This window comes from Carettochelys insculpta, chromosome 4 (assembly GCF_033958435.1).
Source record: "Carettochelys insculpta isolate YL-2023 chromosome 4, ASM3395843v1, whole genome shotgun sequence".
NCBI classification, from domain to species: Eukaryota; Metazoa; Chordata; order Testudines; family Carettochelyidae; genus Carettochelys; species Carettochelys insculpta.
Genome location: NC_134140.1, coordinates 66,659,063 through 66,679,846, shown reverse-complemented (window position 1 = coordinate 66,679,846; position 20,784 = coordinate 66,659,063). Strand labels below are relative to the sequence as shown.

Below are 20,784 nucleotides of genomic sequence, written 5' to 3'. Positions count from 1 at the left end.
GAGCGGTGCAATGGATCGACCGGCTCCTCTGCGGGCGAAGCGCTGCCGGGCGGATTCCTTTGCTCGAGCGACCGGCGGCTCCCAGGCCCGAGCCCCGGGGACAGGTAGATCCACGTGCGCTGCCTGCGCCGGGCGGGAAAACGCTCCCAGGAAGTCGTTGCTACTTCGCTGCGCTTTGGCTGCGGAACAACGCGAGGGAGTCGCCTCTCGGGACCATCTGGGCCGAGGCCGGCGCGCGGGGGGGTCGCTAGATCGCCAATTAGCCTGGCCGGTTCGTCTCGGGGGGGGGGGTGCAAATGCCCTTTCACAGGCGCTCAGATCCGCGCGTGGGAGCTGCTGCTCGTCCCCGTTCTCCTAACTGGGCTGCAGGGTTGCAGTGCAAAGGGTCGCTGCCAGCAGGATCGTGGCCTCTTTCTCGGGCGATCGGCGCCTGCCTTCCTCGGGCAACCCACTGAGCCAACCGAGCCAGCCCCTAGACTGCCCTCGAGCACATCCTCCGCTGGGAGTCCCCTGCCCGGGCATCGGTGGGCACTTTGCATCCGGGGGAGATCGCCGAGCAGCTGCTGCTGGAGAAGCCCGCAGGAAAGGAGCTCCATCGGGGCCTGCTTCCGCGGGGTGAAAAGCCTCCCGCCCCCCTCGCCCTGCGTGGGGCCGGGGAGTGACCCGCAGAGGTGGTTGCAAGAAGAGCGATTGATTGCCCCGGCCGGCAGAGGCGGATGCGCAGTGTGGTGTCTCCTGAGCTGGGACCCGCGAGGACCGTCGTGCCTGTGCGACTGCATGGATGCGGTGCCGATGAGAAGCGAATCGTTCCTTGTCAATGGATTTCTTCCAGTTTACCTGGCCTAAAAGGAGCCCCAGTTCTTACCACCGGGGAAGATCATAAGATCCTTGGAACGATTGAACTGTAGAGCGAAGTCCTGGTCCCTCGCCCTTCTCAGTTAAGGGTTTCCCCTTCCTTATACTTCCAGAAATACCCTGCGCAAGCTTAGAGTTTGAGCAAGGACAGGGGTTAATTTTTTCCGGACTGCCCTTCCATCTCCAAAGCTTGCTTCGCTGAATTCTGCTGTCTGGCAGCTTCTCTTGTCCCTGATGCTACAGCAAATAACTGGCACAGGCCCTCTCCTCTTCGAAGGTATAGTTCTGTCTGTGGGAAGGGAGGCAAAGCTCACACCCTTTCAACAATGTTCCCTGTGCCTTCACAGAGGGCCTGAGAAGAGCCCGCAAGAGGCATCAAGTCTAACTGTCCTGCTAAGATTTGTTCTGCCTCAACCAGCTGTGATGGGACCAGGACCAGTAATGATCTGACTCTTCTTTTGATTCTCTTTGGGAGGTCAGATCTCCACTGATAACTTGCTTGTAAATTTGTACAAATTTGTACAAAACCATATTTAAAAAAATCCTAAAATATCCTGTCATGAGAGCTTAAAATATTCCCAAAGAATAAGCCTTATTCTGCCTACCCATTTGAACGTTCTAATAATTTTAGCAATTGCCCCTCTAAAATTATACATTTTTCCAGAAGAAATACTACATACAAAGATTCTACCATCAGCAAAGTGTACAACAGATAAACAAAAGCCTTCATTATGAGGTTGGTCTTTTATATATTTGCTGTCTGTGACACGCACACATTCACATTCATTCACTGAAGTTGGTCGTGCCTTTTAATTCTCTGAGATATTGATATTGGGGAAGACAGGAATTCAAGAATATACTGCTAAAAATGTTAAATGTGGCAATGTAAAAGTGCTTTATAATATCTCTAAAACTGGTCAAAGTTTACTAGAGATTTCAGTCAGAATAAGAGCTTTTTTGTACTTCAGTCATCTGTATATTTTACATTAATTTAAAACATTTGTAATTTAAGGCAACAGTTCTTGCGAAATATAATATCCTTGTTTTCACATTAAGAAGAGTCAATGACAAAGAAATATAGGTGCCTAAAACACGTGCACTTTTTGGAGACAATGAGAGGTTTTATCTATAAAAGGGTTTTACCAAACAATTCATGCCACAGGAAAATGCAACAGGTTAGTGACACCAGAAGAGCTCAGGAATCATATTTCCCCCCGCCCCCCCGCCTCCAAATATGAAAATAATGGAGCTTGATTCTGAGTTGGAGAAGAGGGCCAGATTTTTTCAGCTAGTGTAAATCAGCACAGTTCCACTTATGTCAAGAGTTCCCTTAATTTAAACCATTTTAAGATCTGGCCTATATGCATATTCCTCCCCTGTATGAGCTAAATACTATAAATACATGAAGAAGTGCTATTCCCCAGGAGGTCTCCTCTTATCTGAAGTAACCACACTTTCTTTACTTGTCTTCCCAGATGTATATACCCTAAAGATTTTCAACAGTTGCACTACACTATGAGAGAGAGAGAGAGAGAGCGAGACAGAGAGAGCAGTGGAACACCAATGTAAGGTAGGAGGAATAACAGCAGATTTCGTGGTTGAAACAGCACCACCAGGTGATGTTTAATGACTGTGATCTCAGCATTTTCAGCCAATAAAATTTTGTTTTATATTTTTGTGTGATAGCAATACAGTGTATGAAGGTGAAAAAAAATGGATTCTTGAATAAAATTTAGATTAGGTGAAAGTGTCTGCCACTCCATTAAAGCCAATAAAACTGCATACTATTCCACCATTTTTTTGATTGAAACGTGCCCTTGATTCTACAAGAGTAATTCGCAAATAAGAATCACTAATTACGTACGTTGTCAGATACGCTGATTTGCTATTGTAAACTGCGTAAAAGTCTGTCTCTCTCTCACACACACTACTTCAAAAAGCAATTTCTTTGCTCCCATTTTATAAACACAACCTGCCCCCAAACAATGTCAGTGTTTACCTTAGATTTTTTTTTCTCATCTGCATTAAGTCAAACAAGTTCCTCCGTCTTTCTGCATCTGAAAATTTGAGACCCAAATGGTCATCCCTTTAATATATCACACCTATTTTTAGCGAGAGAGTCTTAAAACAGTTCCGTTATCACCTAAATTTTAGCTCCCTACAATATATTACTTTTACATACAAGCTCCCCAGTTAAATATAAGAACATATATTTATCTGGTGTGTCTATATAAAAAGTAATTACTAGGGAGCTAAATTTTAGGTGGTTAAGGAATTAGTATAGGACGTTCTGTCTTTAAATAAGCACAGGCTATACCAAAGGGATAATCACGTCGGTCTCAAGTCTTCAGGTTTAGAAAGGGAGTGAGGAAACTCTTTGACTTAATGCAGATGAGATTAAAAATGCCAGTTTTAGAATCCCCTTTTGTTCTTGCAGGGTCCTTAAGTAAGAAATGATTATCACAAGCCCCAAAAGCCACCAGTTCAAGGAGCTTACCACATAATATACACAGATATAACAACAAATAATGAGGACAGCCTATGGCAAGTAAGAATTAAATAGAGAGCATGGTGAAAGGGATACAGCCTTTGGGATAGCATTATTTCACATAAATTGTTCTTTGCAGATTCCTTGCTTATTGTTGTGTATATATATAATTTGTTGCACATCAGGGTCTACAGAAGTAGTGGGCAGTGCCACTGAAAATATAAGTGTCAGATTAGTAGGGACTTGAAGAGGAGCCAACTACTTGGCTTCCATGAATTGGGGGAGGAGAGAGTGCTGTTTTAGGAACAAGGCACAACACCTAAAAAGGCACCAACAGCTCTGCGTGGAGAGGGAGACGGAATAAGAGCTGAGGCTGCTGTATTTGTAGGTATTTATAGAGATAGGGTGTATCACTGTAATCTCTGTGCACTGAGACATGCCCAGAACAGGAATAAATTGAGTAATGAACAGCAAACATTGAAACTGTGTAGTCGCATGTAAAAATGAATTGTTTTGGTTTGTTCATCCCTTCTTTGTTCATGTTGCGAACCTATGAGCAATTGAATTTTATTTGTATAAATGCTTGTAGGGATCAAATGTTATATACACGTATGCCTTAGCTCTTTGGAATAAGATGATTTTATACTCACATTAGTATTTGCCCTGGAAAAAAAAAACTCCCTCATATGCTTGCTTTTTGTGAATGTGATGGCAAAGTTGAATTCTGCATCGAGATAATTGCTCTTCCAGTGGTTCCATATGTTTATAGGATTAATGCCTTGCAGAATGCCTGTGTGGGCCAGAAAGGAAGGGATTTAATGACATCTCACTGATCCTGTAAATTCTGTATTTCTTGTACTCCTTGGCTGCTTCAGCCCCTCTTAGTTCTTCCTGATTATCTAGTGGGGGAACAAAACCAATACCATGCTCCTTCTATAACCTGTCATGACTAAGGGCGCATCTGTACTTACCAACGGATCAAAGCTCCGGAGGTTGATCTTCTGGGGTTCAATTTAGCACATCTAGTAGGGACACACTAAATGGAACATCAAGGGCACTCCCGTCAACTCTGGTACTCCTCGCAATGGTGAGGAGTAAGGGAAGTTGACAGGAGAAATTAAGAGCCAAAGTTCGAGTCAGGGTAAGTGGACTCCAGCTATGTAATTGATGTAGTTGGAGTTGCGTATCTTAATTCAAACTTATCCCCTAGTGTAGACCTGGCCTAACAGCGACAGACTGGACATAGCCTTGGGTCCTTCATTTTCATTTTTACTACTTTTCTGTGAAAAATTCCCTAGTGTTGAAAAAAAGCAAGTATTTGGGTTTTACCTATTTTAATCCATATCTCACAAGAACTGGAACTCCTTTGCACTGAATAGCACAATGTAAAGTAACTGCCTGTTAGTGTTGGGTGTTATGCAGAGAGGGAGCTAGCCAGCCAGTCTCACAGTGGTTAAGGGAGTAAGTTATAGACAGTCTCCAGATGCTTTCCTTGGTAGACATGGCCTCTTACTGACCTTAGCTCCTTAGCCCAGCCCCATCTATTTTCTCTTTGCAGTGTGGGAATGAGATAGGTGAGAAGCCAGTTCACAGTGGTCAAACTATCTGACCACTGAAGCGTCAGGCCCACAGGGATTGGGAGATACCCATCATCTCTCCACCCACTGTGCCTTAATTGTCAGGTTTTATAAACATTGATAAATTCCCCCAAAATGTTAAACAAAATAAAAGCCCTGAGTCCTTACCTCAAGTTCATCATAGCTGCTTTGTTCTACTTTGCCAGTGGCACTTGTCCGTACAGCTGGTTCACTGTCTCCAGGAAGGATCTCTCCAATGCCAGGGAGAGCCAGTGGGGCATAAAGCCAGCTTAGGGTCTGGTATGCCATACATTTTTCCCAGTAGGGTGAAGGGATGTTGCTGCAGAAATGAGGTACAGGCCCACCAAAAGTGATCTTAAATTGTGTTTTTTGGCATTCTGTAGTCATTTAAGGCTGGAATAAATTAGAGCAGCCATCAGACTGCTTTGACCAAGCCGCGAAGTCATGATGCGTTCAGTATTAGGGCAGTTGCAAAGAGTTTTGCTTACTACCTTCTCTGACTTGTGTTCAATTCACTCTGGCTGTACCCAAATACCTGCTCCATTGAGTATCAAATACTCCCAATAAACTCTTTGCCATCATTCTCTAAAGTAAACCAACAAAACAAAAATACCAATAATAAACCCCTGAACAACTTAAAAATTAGTCCCATACATACGACTAGTGAATTAACAGAAGACACTGCAATATGCAGTCCTTCTCTGTGCCTCAGCTTCTCCTTCTGTAAAATGGGAATGGTAATAAAGAGCTTTGAGAAAAGTGCAAGAAGAATGTGAACCCATCCTGCATGCTGTTCCTCGTTCTAGAAGAACTTTTGCACCAATGGAAGGCCTTGCAGGATCATGAGCTACATCTACATTTTTGGTTCTCAGAGCAGTTAGTTTGGTCTAGCTCTTGAAGGACTCAGGCTACTTTGCTTAGAGTGGTCCAAATCCCATTTCTTTGTGATGATATTGCCTATATACAGGCCTTGTCCTCATTTCATTTTTATTGGTTTATTTTGTTTTATGGTCATTTCTATCATATGCATTTACATTCTGTGGTTACCTTTTGTAATACAAATCATAGAGGATCTGATTCAGCTCCCATTGGTTTCCTCAGCATCTGCAAAGGCTCTACAGAGCCAGATGCAGCAAAGCATTTAAGCACATGTGTGAGGCTTATTGGCTTCAACTGGCCTTAACGATGAGCTTAAAGCTAAATATGTGCTTTACTGATTAAGGAAGGGATTATTCACACACTTAAGTATAAGAACATACTGAAGGACTTTGCTGAATAAGGTTAGGATTACTCACATACTGAAAGTTAACCGTGCTTTTCTGTGAATAAAATTTGCTGAATTGCAGCTTACGAATATCTTGTTTTGCTCGCAAAATCTGTGGCAGACTCTTTTTACCACGAACCATCACACAAGGTAATGGGACAGAGATCAATGTTGTATTTACCAATCTTGATTGCTGTAAACTTGGTTGACGATTGCGATAATATTTACCCTAACAAAGGATTATATGGCATCTTCATAGCTTTTACTGCCAAAATAAATTCTTTGTCTCATTTTGCTGATGTCCAGCTGTGGGACATAATGTGGGATGAAAACTCACACTGAAGGATGCAATTAAAACAGTAGATGGAGAATCTTGAAATAATTAATAGATTTGACATGGGAGATGATTTATATAAACATATTCCCACTGTCCAGAATTCTAATTGTCAGTGATTGGGACTTAATAGGCCTAGGTCTGCATGTGGATAGAATGAAGATAAATTTGTGTCTGAAATGAAGTACATAGTCCTTATCCATAAGTATCTTTGTGACAATTCACAGGAATGGAATTTTAATATATTGTGGGAAAATAGTAGCAGGCCATGTATCTTTCACCGTTGTAAAGAGAGCGATCTTACTTTATTAAAGATAAAAGACAAGAATGATAAAAATGGGACAAGATCTTGAAGTTATTTCCCTTGATATTTCCCCAAACTTCAAAATCCTTCTATCTGACAGCTTGGAAACATCTGGTGGATGGTTTTCATGATTCCAATATGTTATTAACATGTATTGACAATGTGTACAGTTAGACTGCTAACAAACCTAGTCCCAGCCTGCTAGGAAGAGATTTAAGATCCAGATGCAGGATCAGACTTTCCTTCAGAAACAAGAACAGGGGCTCTTTCAGAAAGGTTAGGAGATTTGAAAACAAAGTGTTCATGTCCATGCTGAATATATCATTATTTACGCCTGGTCCTGTCAAATCTTCTATGGGACTTTTGGGAGTATAAAGAGTAGGTGAAAGGTGACTATTAGCACATCCCACAGCATATGGATGGAAAAAAATCACATTTTTACCCAGTTTAAGCTCTCAAGCAGAAGCTCCAACACTTGATGATGTGGCTGGTGGCAAATACCTCTCTCGAAGGTTCTATTTTGTAGAGCTTCATTCAGAGACCATCTGGTATTCAGATTGTCCCCCAGAGCATGCATCACACTGGTCAGATACACTGCTGATTTGATTGCTCTGTTTGAGCCACAGCATTCCCACAGGTGAGTTGTTACTGATGGAATACAATATGGAAGCCTGGGGCCTCCTTGGTAATTTATCAGGAAGAGCACCACTGTGTTTTGCCTGGCAGAATGGGCATCAACCTTCTTTTGCTCAGAAAAAGGGTCAGTCTTATGGACCAGAATACCAAATTGGGTGGGTATAACATGGGTTCTTGTGGCTTTTGATAATGAGTTATCCAGTGAGCACACCTCCCCAAAATGGATGTTGTTACTTTGTGTGGTATCACTCGCTTTTTTCTGCCATGTTGGCTAATGTGACGCTGTACAGACTCTTGTAACAGAGAGGAAGCCGTGCTAGTCTATACCCTATCAAAACAAAAAGCAGTCAAGTAGCACTTTAAAGACTAGCAAAATGGTTTATTAGGTGAGCTTTCGTGGGACAGACCCACTTCTTCAGACCATAGCCAGACCAGAACAGACTCAGACACAGAGAACCAAAAACAGTAAGCAAGGAGGACAAATCAGAAAAAGATAATCAAGGTGAGCAAATCGGAGAGTGGAGGGGTGGGGGGGAAGATCAAGAATTAGATACTTGGCTCAATCTAATTCTTGATCTTCCCCCCCACCCCTCCACTCTCCGATTTGCTCACCTTGATTATCTTTTTCTGATTTGTCCTCCTTGCTTACTGTTTTTGGTTCTCTGTGTCTTAAATATTGAGTCTGTTCTGGTCTGGCTATGGTCTGAAGAAGTGGGTCTGTCCCACGAAAGCTCACCTAATAAACTATTTTGCTAGTCTTTAAAGTGCTACTTGACTGCTTTTTGTTTTGTACAGACTACGTCAGCACTTTATTATAAATATCAATATTGTAAAATTTCAATGAATAATGCCAGATATGCCACATAAAGTATCTGTGAAAGTGTTACAATTAGCCAAGTGTGCTGATCTTGTTTATATGTTTATATCACCTTTGTACTGTGAGTTAGAGATATGTAGGTTATATCTGTATTTCTAGAGCTGTGTCTACACGTGCATGCTACTTCGAAGTAGCGGCACTAACTTCGAAATAGCGTCCGTCGTGGCTACACGCGTCGAGCGCTATTTCGAAGTTAACTTCGACGTTAGGCGGCGAGACGTCGAAGTCGCTAACCTCATGAGGGGATTGGAATAGCGCCCTACTTCGACGTTCATCGTCGAAGTAGGGACCGTGTAGACGATCCGCGTCCCACAAAGTCGAAATTGGCGGGTCCTCCATGGCGGCCATCAGCTGGGGGGTTGAGAGATGCTCTCTCTCCAGCCGCTGCGGGGCTCTATGGTCACCGTGGGCAGCAGCCCTTAGCCCAGGGCTTCTGGCTGCTGCTGCGGCAGCTGGGGATCCATGCTGCAGGCACAGGGTCTGCAACCAGTTGTCGGCTCTGTGGATCTTGTGTTGTTTAGTGCAACTGTGTCTGGAAGGGGCCCTTTAAGGGAGCGGCTTGCTGTTGAGTCCGCCCTGTGACCTTGTCTGCACCTGTGCCTGGCACCCTTATTTCGATGTGTGCTACTTTGGCGTGTAGACGTACCCTCGCAGCGCCTATTTCGATGTGGTGCCGCACAACGTCGAAGTTGAACATCGACGTTGCCAGCCCTGGAGGACGTGTAGACGTTATTCATCGAAATAGCCTATTTCAATGTTGCTACATCGAAATAAGCTATTTCGATGTTGGCTTCACGTGTAGACGTAGCCTAGGTGACACCCCCAGACAGACGGGCACAAGCACCGAGCCTGTTCAATGTCAAGGATCATCAGCTATACAAAGAACCAATTGAAAGAGGCTAGGAGTTACACCTTCTGAGTCATGAGGACTTGTAGGGGCATGTAAAGGGGACTCTGAGGTTTTTCCATATCATGTGCTGTAAAGCTTTTGTTTGGGACACAGGGGCTGTGTTTACACTGCAAAAATAACTTTGAAGTTGCTAATTTCGAACTGCAACTTCAAAGTAAGCAACTTCCAAGTTGAGGGTCTACACACACCCTACTTCGAAGTTAAACTTCAAAGTAGGGCACTACTGCATTCCTGAAAATGGAGTAAGAACGTCGAAGCTGGGCTCCCTTCTTCGAAGTTAACTTCAAAGTAAGCAAAAATGTGTGTAGACTCTCTGCTGGCTACTTCAAAGTAGTGCCTAACTTCGAAGTTAACTTTGAAGTTAGTTCCTAGTGTAGACACAGCCTGGAAGTACAAGCCACATGGCAAAAGGAATAGAAAGTATCATTTCCATTTGTCTTCATTCTGGCTCCTTACCTCTGGAGTGATTTTTCTGAAAATGAAGCTGTGAGCAAAGGACCTCGTGACTGATCCAAGCTGTGGATGTGTTGCAGAGCAACTTTGAAGCCAGCAAACACACCGATGCTGCTAAAAAGCTGATATATGGTCTTTGAAGTCTCTGTATGTACCCAAGTGCTTCATTTAACACCGGTCTTCTTGTTCTTTCTCTTTCTTTCTTTCTTTCTTTCTTTCTTTCTGTGTAATAGGCCTTTACTTTTAGTCACTGAAGACTTGGCTGATAAATTGGTGTTTTGAGAAGATCCAAACCAATATTGACGTGGTAATATGGCTGATACTCGGGGGTCAGAAGAATAGAGAACAGAGCTTTTAAATACCTTCTCATTCTGTTGGACCCATGTTCTAAGTGGGAGCTAGTGAACAGAAACATAAGAAAGGGGGCTGTATGATTTATTTTTTAAATTTCTCTATAACCAATGTGGGGGGATCGGAAGCAAAGTTTCCTAGATGGTGAGCTTAACTTCAGTGTTAACCACTGGTTTTGGGAGTATCTGTTCTCCCTGTTGCAACTTGCTCTACCCTTGGCATTTCAGTGAGGGCTCTCTGCCCTCTACGCCCCACACACAGGGTCACAACCAAGACACTTCCCTCTCTGTGTAGTTTCACAAAGTCAGAGGTGGAAAAGGTACCCAAGAGTAAAAGTACAGCTGCTTGGGGGTGTGTGTGCTTCAGTACAAGTCATCAATGTCCCTCTGGAAAACTACTTGCTTGAAAGTACACACACAAACACACATCACATCTTTATTGTACTCAAGTACCCAGAAGTGAAAGCAGCCGCACTTTTACTCTAGTAACTTTTTGGGTACTTTTCCTACCTCTGCACAGAGTTTAAGACCAAAGGGAACCATTAGACCTATTTTGACCTTCATAGCATAGGCCATTAAAATTTTCACCCAGTGACCTCTGTATTGAGCCCACTAATGTTTGATTTAACCATATCTTAGGTTTGGCATATCATCCAAGAAAACATCCAATATTTATTTGAAGGCATCAATACATGGAGACTCCACCATGTCTCTGGGTAGTTTGCTCCAGGAATTAATCACCCTATTGTTAAAAGGAATTTTTTAAAGAGTGCAAGAAGTCAGGGTCTCTGAGAATATGGTAATGGACATCGACTTACACAGTGTGAAAAAAGAAACAACATGTAAACAATGAAAGGAATGCTGTCAAGGGGATAAACTCTTAAGTTTTTACTCACTCCAAACAGAAAGGGTAAGATACTAGACCATTGCAGATCATGGTAGTTTTGCAATTGACTTCAATGAGGTTTCACTTGAATATGTTTGTTAAGGAGTATAAAGAGCAATATTTTTTTTTTGAGTTTTGTTCCTAGTTTTTAGCTACTCATCCTCGGAAATAGCACAAATTCTACAGTAGATGCATCAGTATTGCTGTATTGTACAAAACAATGGATGATCCTTTAAAAGAGAAAAAAATAGTCTTGCATGGAGGGTTTTGATTAGATATTCTTGATACAAGACAACAAGTATGTGCACTTTCTGGTTCTTAAAATCATTAGACAGATGGATGCACTGGCCACAACTTTTATTTCTGTGATCTTGATAAGGTGAACAATAGCTTATATCTGTAATTTAATTTGCCAATACTCTTTCTAAAATAATTTTACATTTGTTATTTCTTGTGATTATTTTTTGTACTCTGTGGATGAAGGACAAAATATATATAGAAAGACTACTGCTTGTATTTTCAAAGGGCAAGGCTCTTGATGCTATATAGGTGTTGCGTATTCTTGGTCATTACCCTCTCCATGTTCAAGCTCACTCCTCCTATGATACCAATGAAAGCTAGTCCTTCTTCTAGGTTTTCTAGGTCATTCTGTCTTCTTCATTTTGTCTCCTAGGATCCACATTTATTCTCCTCTGTAACATTAATATGGCTCACTTAAGAGGCTCAGGCTTTTATACTGTAAGCATCTCAGGTTATTTTGGATGCAATTCACTCCTGCCTGAAAGGCCAGTACAAGTCCTCTGTGCTATTTAAATTCTGAAATTAGGTCTTAAGCAGAGGCGGGAAAATACCCCAAAAGTTACTTGAGTAAACATACAGTTGCTTTGGCGCGTGCGTGTGTGCGTGTGTGTGTGTGCGTGCTCTTAAGTACAAGTCACCAGTGCCCCTCTGGAAAACTACTTGAGAAAAAGCACACACACATACGCATGCGCGCACACACAGATTTAAAGCAGCTGTACTTTTACTCAAGTAACTTTTTGGGTACTTTTTCCACTTTTGGTCTTAAGTGCTGTGAATATTATTCTGTAGCTTATAAAGCACTGCACACACGATTAGTACTTTAATAATAATAATTACCAAGAAAAGGAAATCATATGAATGGAAACAAAAAAGCAGTCCAGTAGCACTTCAAAGAGTAACAAAATAATTTATTAGATAATGAGCTTTCGTGGGACAGACCCACTTCTTCAGATCAAATATTAATAGTTTAGACCTTTTTATTCCAAGTGAAATTGGTTAATTTTTATCACATTTCTAGTAAGACATTTTTTGTACTGTTCTAGCACAGGATAGTTTTCCTACCTACAAGTCTTTCTTTGGCACATCACATCCAAAATGATACTATTACTTTGTGGAAGGCACCTATCAATGACAAGTCTGACAGACTAACTTCATTAAGTGGAATACATTAATAAGAGGTTAAATGTCATGTTAACATATGGAAAGTCATAGTCAACATCAAGGAATGTGTACAAGGAGTAACAGTTCTGCAATTGGATGGTTTCTGTGTTGTTTTGTCACAAAGTTGAGCCATATTGAAGAATGCAAATGTAAGTCTTGCAACGAAAAAAAGTGCTTTTCCAATAGCTGCTGTTTAGGACATTCTCCAGTTTATAGAAGTGCTATTTTCACCCATGGTGAAGGCCAGCACAAAGCCATCCATCCTGCTGGACTTGTATGGTGTTGCATGGGGAGATGACCAGGTGAGTGGCTGGCAAAATTTTGTGATGGGTTGGGGGAGAGGAACTGCTAATGCATATGCATGAAAATCCAAAGGTGTCAGTGCAACAGGCAAGAAGGGGCTTCTGTGAGGGCACCCTTAGCGCTGGCTGTGGAATAAATTTTACTTCCCTACCTTCCCTCACCGCTCCTCAGACATAATTAAAACAGTCAGGCTTTGTTTGATCGAGCTAAAATTTTGGCAGAACAGAATAAAATACAAATCATAAAAGGTAAGAAAAAGATTTTTTCTCAAACAGTGGAACAAACAAATATCCCCACCTCATAATTTACTTATTTTCTTTAATGTGGTTATTGCAAAAAATTATCATAACACAAGTTGCTACAGAAAAACATATTTGAACAAGTTTTTGAACCATATTAGCACTGCCTTTTGATTGAAATTTAATTTCTGGGGCTCTGATTTTATATATATAATATTTAAAAATAAGTCAAACATCTGCTATGAAAACATTTTAAAAAAGAATATAGTTGTGTCCATTGTCAAAACCAGACTATTTAAATAACAAATGATGTTCACTTCCTCGAATGTGTAAATGTCCTAACTTAGAATTAAACTGTCAACAGCTGAAAGACAATACCATTGACATGTACCTGGCACTAGTTACTCGGGTTTATTTTTTCCTGGAAAGCTGTTTGGGGCGACAGAGTGGCGTCCGGGTTTCCCAGGTTGTTGTGCTGACAAACTGCAGTGGTGGTAAAGGCAGGGAGTCTGACAAAATCTCATTAATCATTCTAAATTAAATCCAACATTCTGCTCCAACACTGCCAAGAAGAAAGCTAAACTTTTACAAATGAAAATTCCCTCTGAAAAGATTCGATATCCTGTCCTTGTTGCTCTCTAAATAAATATATTTGACACACACACAGAGGAAATAATATTATTTCTAACCTTAAGAAAACAACTGTGAGGCCAATTGTCAGGCAAACTGAGCTCCTTCAGGTCTTGCTGATTTTAATGGGAGCTATGGGTGCGCTGCATCCCATCTGAAAAAGCAGATCCTGTTTGTTTAGTTGATATTTCCACAGAATCCCAGCAATAAAAAAAATTGAACAAGCAGTTAAACAAATAGGTAAAATTATTTTTCTTTAAATGAAGAAATTTCCATATGAGGATAGGAAATGTTCTCAGTAGCTGTTTTATGTCCCATTTGTCCTTTTCAGTTGGAAGGCCTAAGAAAGGAAAATTACAAACCAATTAATTGTGTTGGTAAACATTGTAAAATGATGTGGTAACAGAAATATGTACATTTTAAATATAGAAAGACATTTTTTCAGCAACTAATGTTAGCTGAAATATATTATGAATTTTCTCATGCATGTTCTATACTAATATGATATATCTTAAATTTCCATCTCATTAAATATGCCAGAAGATTTATTTTTTATTTTTGTTGCTAACATCACTATTTTTGGGGTAGTAAGTAGATCATGCAGTTTTGTATATTACTGCTCTTAAAACCAAAAAGAAACTATAGTATACCTCTGAGAGATTCAGAAAATCCTTCAAGTCTGTCCTTTGTCCATTTTAATAGTGCTTTTGAGATTAGGGTGAAAGATTTTACAACAGCAGAAAGCTAGTAATCAACCTTAATGCTTATCAGTTTTGCTACTTATTTGAAATATGTTAGAAAAAAATTCAAAATATTTACGTTGATTTTCACCTGCAGTTCAGGAGAAGGTAAGATAATGCAATTTTTAATATGCTTACAGCTACCTAAAAGAAAATAGTGCATCAGTGTTGCCAAGGTTTGAAAATGGGTTCAGATTTGCTTGTCGCAGCCTAGATCACTTTATAAAAAAGGAGTAGATCCCACAATCTCAAGCTTAGACAGAGAAAACAGCAGTATTATGAAAAGTACAATTCTTGCTGACAAAGTAAATAGCATATGTAAATATATTGTGCATGCGTTGCTGAGTTGAGCATTTCATTCCTCTTCAAATTCAGTTGGGGAGGTTTTTTAATAATTGGTCTCAGTTGAAAGGTGATTGTTATTTTTGAAGTTTCAAGACAATCACACTGGTTTTGACTGGCAACCTCCATTCCTCTCACTACAAAAGAAACAGACATATTTAATATTTAAATGGCACTGTTTTTGCATCATTATTATTGACAGCTTTGTTTTGTTTTAGAATGTTAATTTTAGCATAAATCTACTGTGATCTTCAATGAGGAATAGTAGCTATGCAAGTTAGTAACAAGTGCTTTTGAAAAAAATTACAAGAGATTGAAGATTACAAGAGATTGAAGATGACTTACTGAGCATGTGCAGTACTTCATATGCTTTAATGAAATAAGTACGCTTGACATTCCACATTGACACACACACCAATTTCATCTGGATATATGCAACACAGTGGTGCTTGTGTCACGTTCGAGTATGGTTCCTCCATGGCGAAAGATTTAAAATGTGGCCTCTCAGGGTTTGTTTTATAGGATTCTGACCTGGATGTTGCTCTGATTTTCTTCTCCTCTCTCCACCCCATCCACACAAGAACTTTCTTCCATCTGGTCAAGTTGGCATGTGGATTAAACAGGTTTCTCACTCTGTTCAGTAAGTTAGGTTCTATGAGATGTGTGTCCCTGTTGCTGATCTACTGTAGATGTGCCATTGACCCCTGTGCCTGGTATCAGAGATCTTCACCAGCAGTGTCCATGGAAACACGTGTCTTCCTTCTCTTTCTCTCTCTCTCTCTGTAATCAGACATATATATAGTGCTGAGTGGTTTGACTGCCCCCAGTTTCTTCTCTGCCACAGAATTTATATTTTAGGCCCCAAAGTAGAAGGGAGGAGCGTAAGTGGAGCACCCATGGGGGGCACATCTTGAAGAAGCTCAAGTACTGTAAATGGTGAGTAACAATCTCTTCTTTGAGTGATGTCCTATGGGATCTCTCTTGTAGGTGACTATAAAGCAATGCTCCCTAGTTGGAAAGCTAAGTTTTGAGGTGACGTACTACCAAGGATAGGGCAGAATGTCCAAAGGGAATTTGCGTAATAGTGTAAAGCCAGCAAATGTATCCGTCAATGCTCATATGGCAGCCTTACAAACATCATCAATGGTATCATTATCAAGAAAGGCAGTTGAGGTAGATAACAATCATATGGAATGTGTTCTGATGAGAGACATTGTATATTGTGGAGTTTGTAAAATAAAGGCTACAGTTATACTAGCAAATTTTGCTGACAAATCAGTTTTGTCAACAAACCTTGTTGAGCGTGCACACACAAAATGTGTTTTGTTGACAGTTTGGCAACAAAACTCAGAACTTTTGCCAGCAGCGTTCTGCTTCTCAGCCATGAGGCATAACGGTGCTGTCAACAAAAGAAGCTGTGTAGATGCTCTGGGGGATCCATCTCTCAAAATATAGGACGTGCACAACAATGGGACGCCCTGTCTGCTGTGCTTCTGGGCACCTGTTTTACTGAGAGCACGGCCAGGCAGTCCGGCTGCTCTTTCAATAGACAGGAGCGCTTTTCCGATCTGCTTTTAGTGTGTGCCTGCACTCTGCCAACAGAAGCTTTGTCACGAAATCTCTTCTGACAGTGACTTCTGTTGACAGAGTACTGCAGTATAACCATAGCCACAGACCATGAGATCCTTTTCAAGAGGCATTCTTTAAATGTAGCAGTGCCACATGATCTTTCGCTGGTGGAGAGGAATAATAGTAGTTATTTCTGGAAGGGTCTAGTCCTGCCCAAGGAGCAAGCTAACACACATCTCATGTCTGGGGTGTGGAGAGCTGCCTCCTGTTGATTACTGTGAGACCTTGGGAAAACACACAGCAGGCATATTGGTGATTAAGATGAAAAGGCCTTACGGGTGTAATGTAACTTCACCTTTATAAAACTCTTTACATGGCAGATATGCCACAAGGGCCATAGTTTCACCCGCAGATCTGGCACAGGTGATGATGACAAAAAAGGCTGTTTTCACTAAGAGGTATAGGTACAAACAGGTTGTCACTGGTTCAGAGAATGCAGGACTAGGATGGGGTCAGGTCTTGTATATGGGGATAGAGATTCTGAATATCCTTTAAGAAATGCTTTGAGAATGGGTGCATGAAAAAAGAGTAGTCACCATTCAGGGAGTAAAAAGTAGCGATTGTCCCTCCATGTGTTCCTTAATAGCGCTATTGGCCAATCCTGACTGTATAAGGTATAAAATGTAGTCAAGAATAAGTGGCAACAGAGCATGTCTGCCTCAAGCTGGTGTGAGGTGCATCAAGAGTGAAATCTAGTATGGCTGTGAATGTAAGTGCTGTTGGTCATGTCGCATCTGTTATTCAAAAGTATCTTTTCAATGCTGCCTAAGTTGGCTGTTTCTAGGCCCTTGAATCATAGAGGAGCCAAGCTTTGAGATGAGGCATCTGTGTACTGGGATGTGTTCTATGGGAAAAGCCAGAGTGTTGGTTGGAGGTTGGTCGGCACATGATCATAGTTAGAAGGTAAGTATGCCAGACTTTTTGTGGCCATATTAGTGTTATTATTGTGACATGTCAATCATCCTCTATATTATGAAGTACTCAGATCAGAAGTGTAAAGGGACGGAGGGCTACCTTCCTGAACAATTCGATTGTTATGTGTATGAGTTGTTAGCCATTCATTTTGGATGGGGCCTTGAGGAAACATTTGTCCATATAAGGAAAAGTGATTTAATGGATCCTTTAATAAGTTACAACTACTGCAAGGACCTTGCAGAACACATAAAGTGCCATGCAGTTTATCAGTGCTCACAACAAATCAAAGGAATTGTCTGTGAAAAGGATGCATGGATGTATGAAAATATGAATCTTGGACTGAGGGCCAAGAACCAGAGGGTAACTATCTTAAGTGAGGCAACTTGACAAATTTGTTTAGCTTGTGAAGGTCTAAAATAGGAAACCAGCAGCTTCTGAACTTCTTCTTCTGAATCAGAAAATAGTGCGACTGGAAACCCTGTCCTATATGTTAGTGAAAGACCCATTCTATGGCTCCCAGTTGCCGACAATGACTTATTTCTTCCCATAGAATTGACTCATCAGATGGGTCCCTGAAGAGGGACAGGGAAGGATGTGGTGAGGCAGGATAGACAGGAAGGGAATGGAGAATCCTTCCTTGACTATCTCCAGAACCCACTTGTCCAAAGTGATGAGACACCAAGTTGGGAGTAATTCATGACGTTGAAGAAAGATTAATGTCCTCGAAATTACAAAAGACAGTGCCAAAACGTGGCTGGTATTGAAGATTTTGGCGTTGGTGCTTTGGTCACTGTTGGTGACTTGGCTGGTGCCAGTGATTTTGTTGATACTGAGGACTTAGCTTTCTGCCAATGGCTTTATTGGTGCCAGAAATGGTATAAATATCGTAGCTCCTGCAAGTGGGCTGCTTTGGTACCCAGAGGTGGGAAACGGTGCTGACAGCAGAAGGTCTGCCCAATGAGGATCTTTTGGCCATTTCTTTGAGCCAGACAAGAGATACTCACAGGAACCCTATATCCATGTCTCCTGTTGGATGAGGTTGAAGCTGCTGACCTAAGCTGGGATGGTGTTCTGGTGGACTGCACTTCAGAATGTGAAGAGGAGGAGAAAGCCTATTTCTTGTCATCTGTATGATCATAGGATGATTTTCTCTTTACCAGTCATGAAAAGTGGAGGGCAACTGCCTACCTGGCGGAGTGCCTAGGCCTGATGCTGGACAGCAATTTTTCCCTGAATAGAAGTTTCAGTCTAGTGTCCCTGTCATTTCTGGCTCTGGGTTTCAGGCTAAGGAAGTGGGAACACCTTGGAGACACAAGTGTCTCTCCCAGGCAGTGGATACACTGCTAGTAGCTATTTGTTTTTGAGAGGTGGGCCTGCATGAAACATACATCTGAAATCCAGCAAAGCTGGACATAAGGGTGAAGGGAGAATGCTTCCCACTGGTGAAGGACAGGAAGTGGGAAAAATGGAAACCCAAACTATAAGAAGAATTGCAAAGACATGGAGATCTGCAGCTCCCATTGGCCAAGAACGGTGGCAAATTGGACATGTGGGGGTGGTGTCTGCAGGCAGAGGCAGCCTACAGTCACCTGGACATCCCTGAGCTCAGTAGCCAAATATATTAATCACTTCTGGGAGCAGCCTGAGGTCACTACCACCCTGATGGAGCTTTCACTCTATACCTCCTTCTGCCCTGAGCCTTCTCCTTCACCCAAACACATTCCCAGAGTGTGTACCCCCTTTTGCACCCCAACCCACTGATAACTTGGCCAGGAGCCCCATCGCACATTCCAGCCCACAGCTCATATCCAACCTAATGGTTCAGCCCTGTGAAAGTGAGGGTGGGTTAGAGCAAGCAGTGGTGGGAGCGGGGGAGGCATGACTGGGCGCAGGGCCTCAAAGGACAGGGTAGGTGTGGAACCTCAGGGTAGAGGGCAGGGCAAGGGTGTTTGGGAGTGTGTGATTGGACATTTGTCAACCCTATTGCCACACTGTCAGTGGAGCAGCCAGAGGGAAAGCACTCAAAAAAGAAGCTGGGTTATTTGCAGTGAACATGAAAACTAAATTTGGTGTTGCTAGTCTTTCATTTCCTCACACAATTCCTCTTGTATACTCAGATAGACAGACAAATTCTCCTGGAATTCATGGGGAAAGAAAATGAAGTTAATCACTTGAGTGCATTAACTTTCATTCTTCGAGATATGTGTCCCCATGGGTGCTCTACTTCTGTTGCTGGGCCCATCCCGGCACTGCAGTCTGGAGAGTCTTCCAGAGTTGTAGTCAGCCCAACTGTGCATGTGTGGTCAGCATCTCGTGCTGTTTGTGCCCTTTTGGTCATGCGTGCAGTCCATCTCCCGCCAATTCCTCAGGATTGTCCTGGAATCTGAGAAATATGAGAGAGAGAGAGAGAGATTCTGGAGTGGGGAGAAGGCAGTGATTGCAGCAAGATGTACCCTTAAAGAAGCTAGCACCAGGCCCGACTCTTTAAGATGTCAGGTGTAGTCGAGGATTGCATGTAAGGGAGCTGCCTGTGGTTCCATATGATGTAGTGAACACCAAGTTGCAAATCTACACCATTTAGACAGATAAGTAGATTGAGTAGTCTGTCTTTGATTATGAATCAAGACCTCTTTGACTTGTGTTGAACAGAGGTGTTCAGATAAAGTGAGCCAAATAGGAGTCACGCTGTAAGATGGAGGGCATGTACTCGAGGATGAAGTAGAGATCCCTGGTTCCAAGACAGAAGGTTGGGAAGTGCTGGGAGTGGGTGGGAAGGGTATGGTGACATCTGTTGGAGGAAGGGGAACCAGTGTTGGTGTGCCCAAGCAGGTGCCACTAGCATAACTGTGCTCCATCTGTCTGGATCTTGTGGAGGACCTTGTGTATGAGCACTGTGGGAAGGAAAATGTAGAAGAGGGCTCACTTCCAGTTGAGAAGGAATATGTCACCCAGAGATCCACTGCCCGTCGCTCCCTGGAACATTTGTAATGGCACTTCTTGTTGCGACAGGTGGCAAAGAGGTCTATGAGGGGAGTTCCCCAGCGTTGGAAGAGGAGATGGAGAACTCCATCATGAAGTTCCCACTCATGGTCTGGTGTGAAGTGCCTGCTCAGGGAATCTGCAGCAATGTTGTTGATGCCAGGTAAGTAAGATGCCAGAACTGTGATCTTGTTCCAAATGCACCTGTTCCAGAATTGGATGGCTTCCGCACATTGGGATCAAGATCTTGCACTGCCATGACAACTGATATAGTATATTGTTGTGATGTTGTTACATATGTGTTTGTGGAAATGGGGGGAGGCATTGGAAACTGCTCTGAATTCTAGTAGGTTTATGTGCAATAAGGCCTCTTGGGCCGACCAGCAACCTTGAGCTGACATAGTGCCCATGTGAGCTTCCCAACCTAGGACGGATGTGTCTGTGGTGATATGTCATGAAGGTTGTTGGTGGTGAAAAGGCACATCGGCCTTTTTTTCTTTTGTGATTTTTGTGGTTTGTCCACCATTGTAGAGAATCTCGAACTTGTATAGGGAGAGTTAGTGATCTGTGCAGCTCACGCTTCACATGATT

The 20,784-nt window shown here is 42.2% G+C and overlaps 1 protein-coding gene across 2 annotated transcripts in view; it reads left to right on the top strand.

Annotated features, from left to right (window-relative positions):
* Nucleotides 1–259: 259 nt before the first annotated feature.
* The window catches only part of CEP44 (centrosomal protein 44), a 117,409-nt gene continuing 96,884 nt past the window's right edge, over nt 260–20,784 (top strand). For both annotated transcript variants that reach the window (XM_074993003.1, XM_074993001.1), the window contains exons 1-3: nt 260–1,591; nt 2,331–2,425; nt 20,224–20,356. The gene's annotated coding sequence lies outside the window, so the exon portion shown is untranslated. The remainder of the gene's footprint in view (nt 1,592–2,330; nt 2,426–20,223; nt 20,357–20,784) is intronic.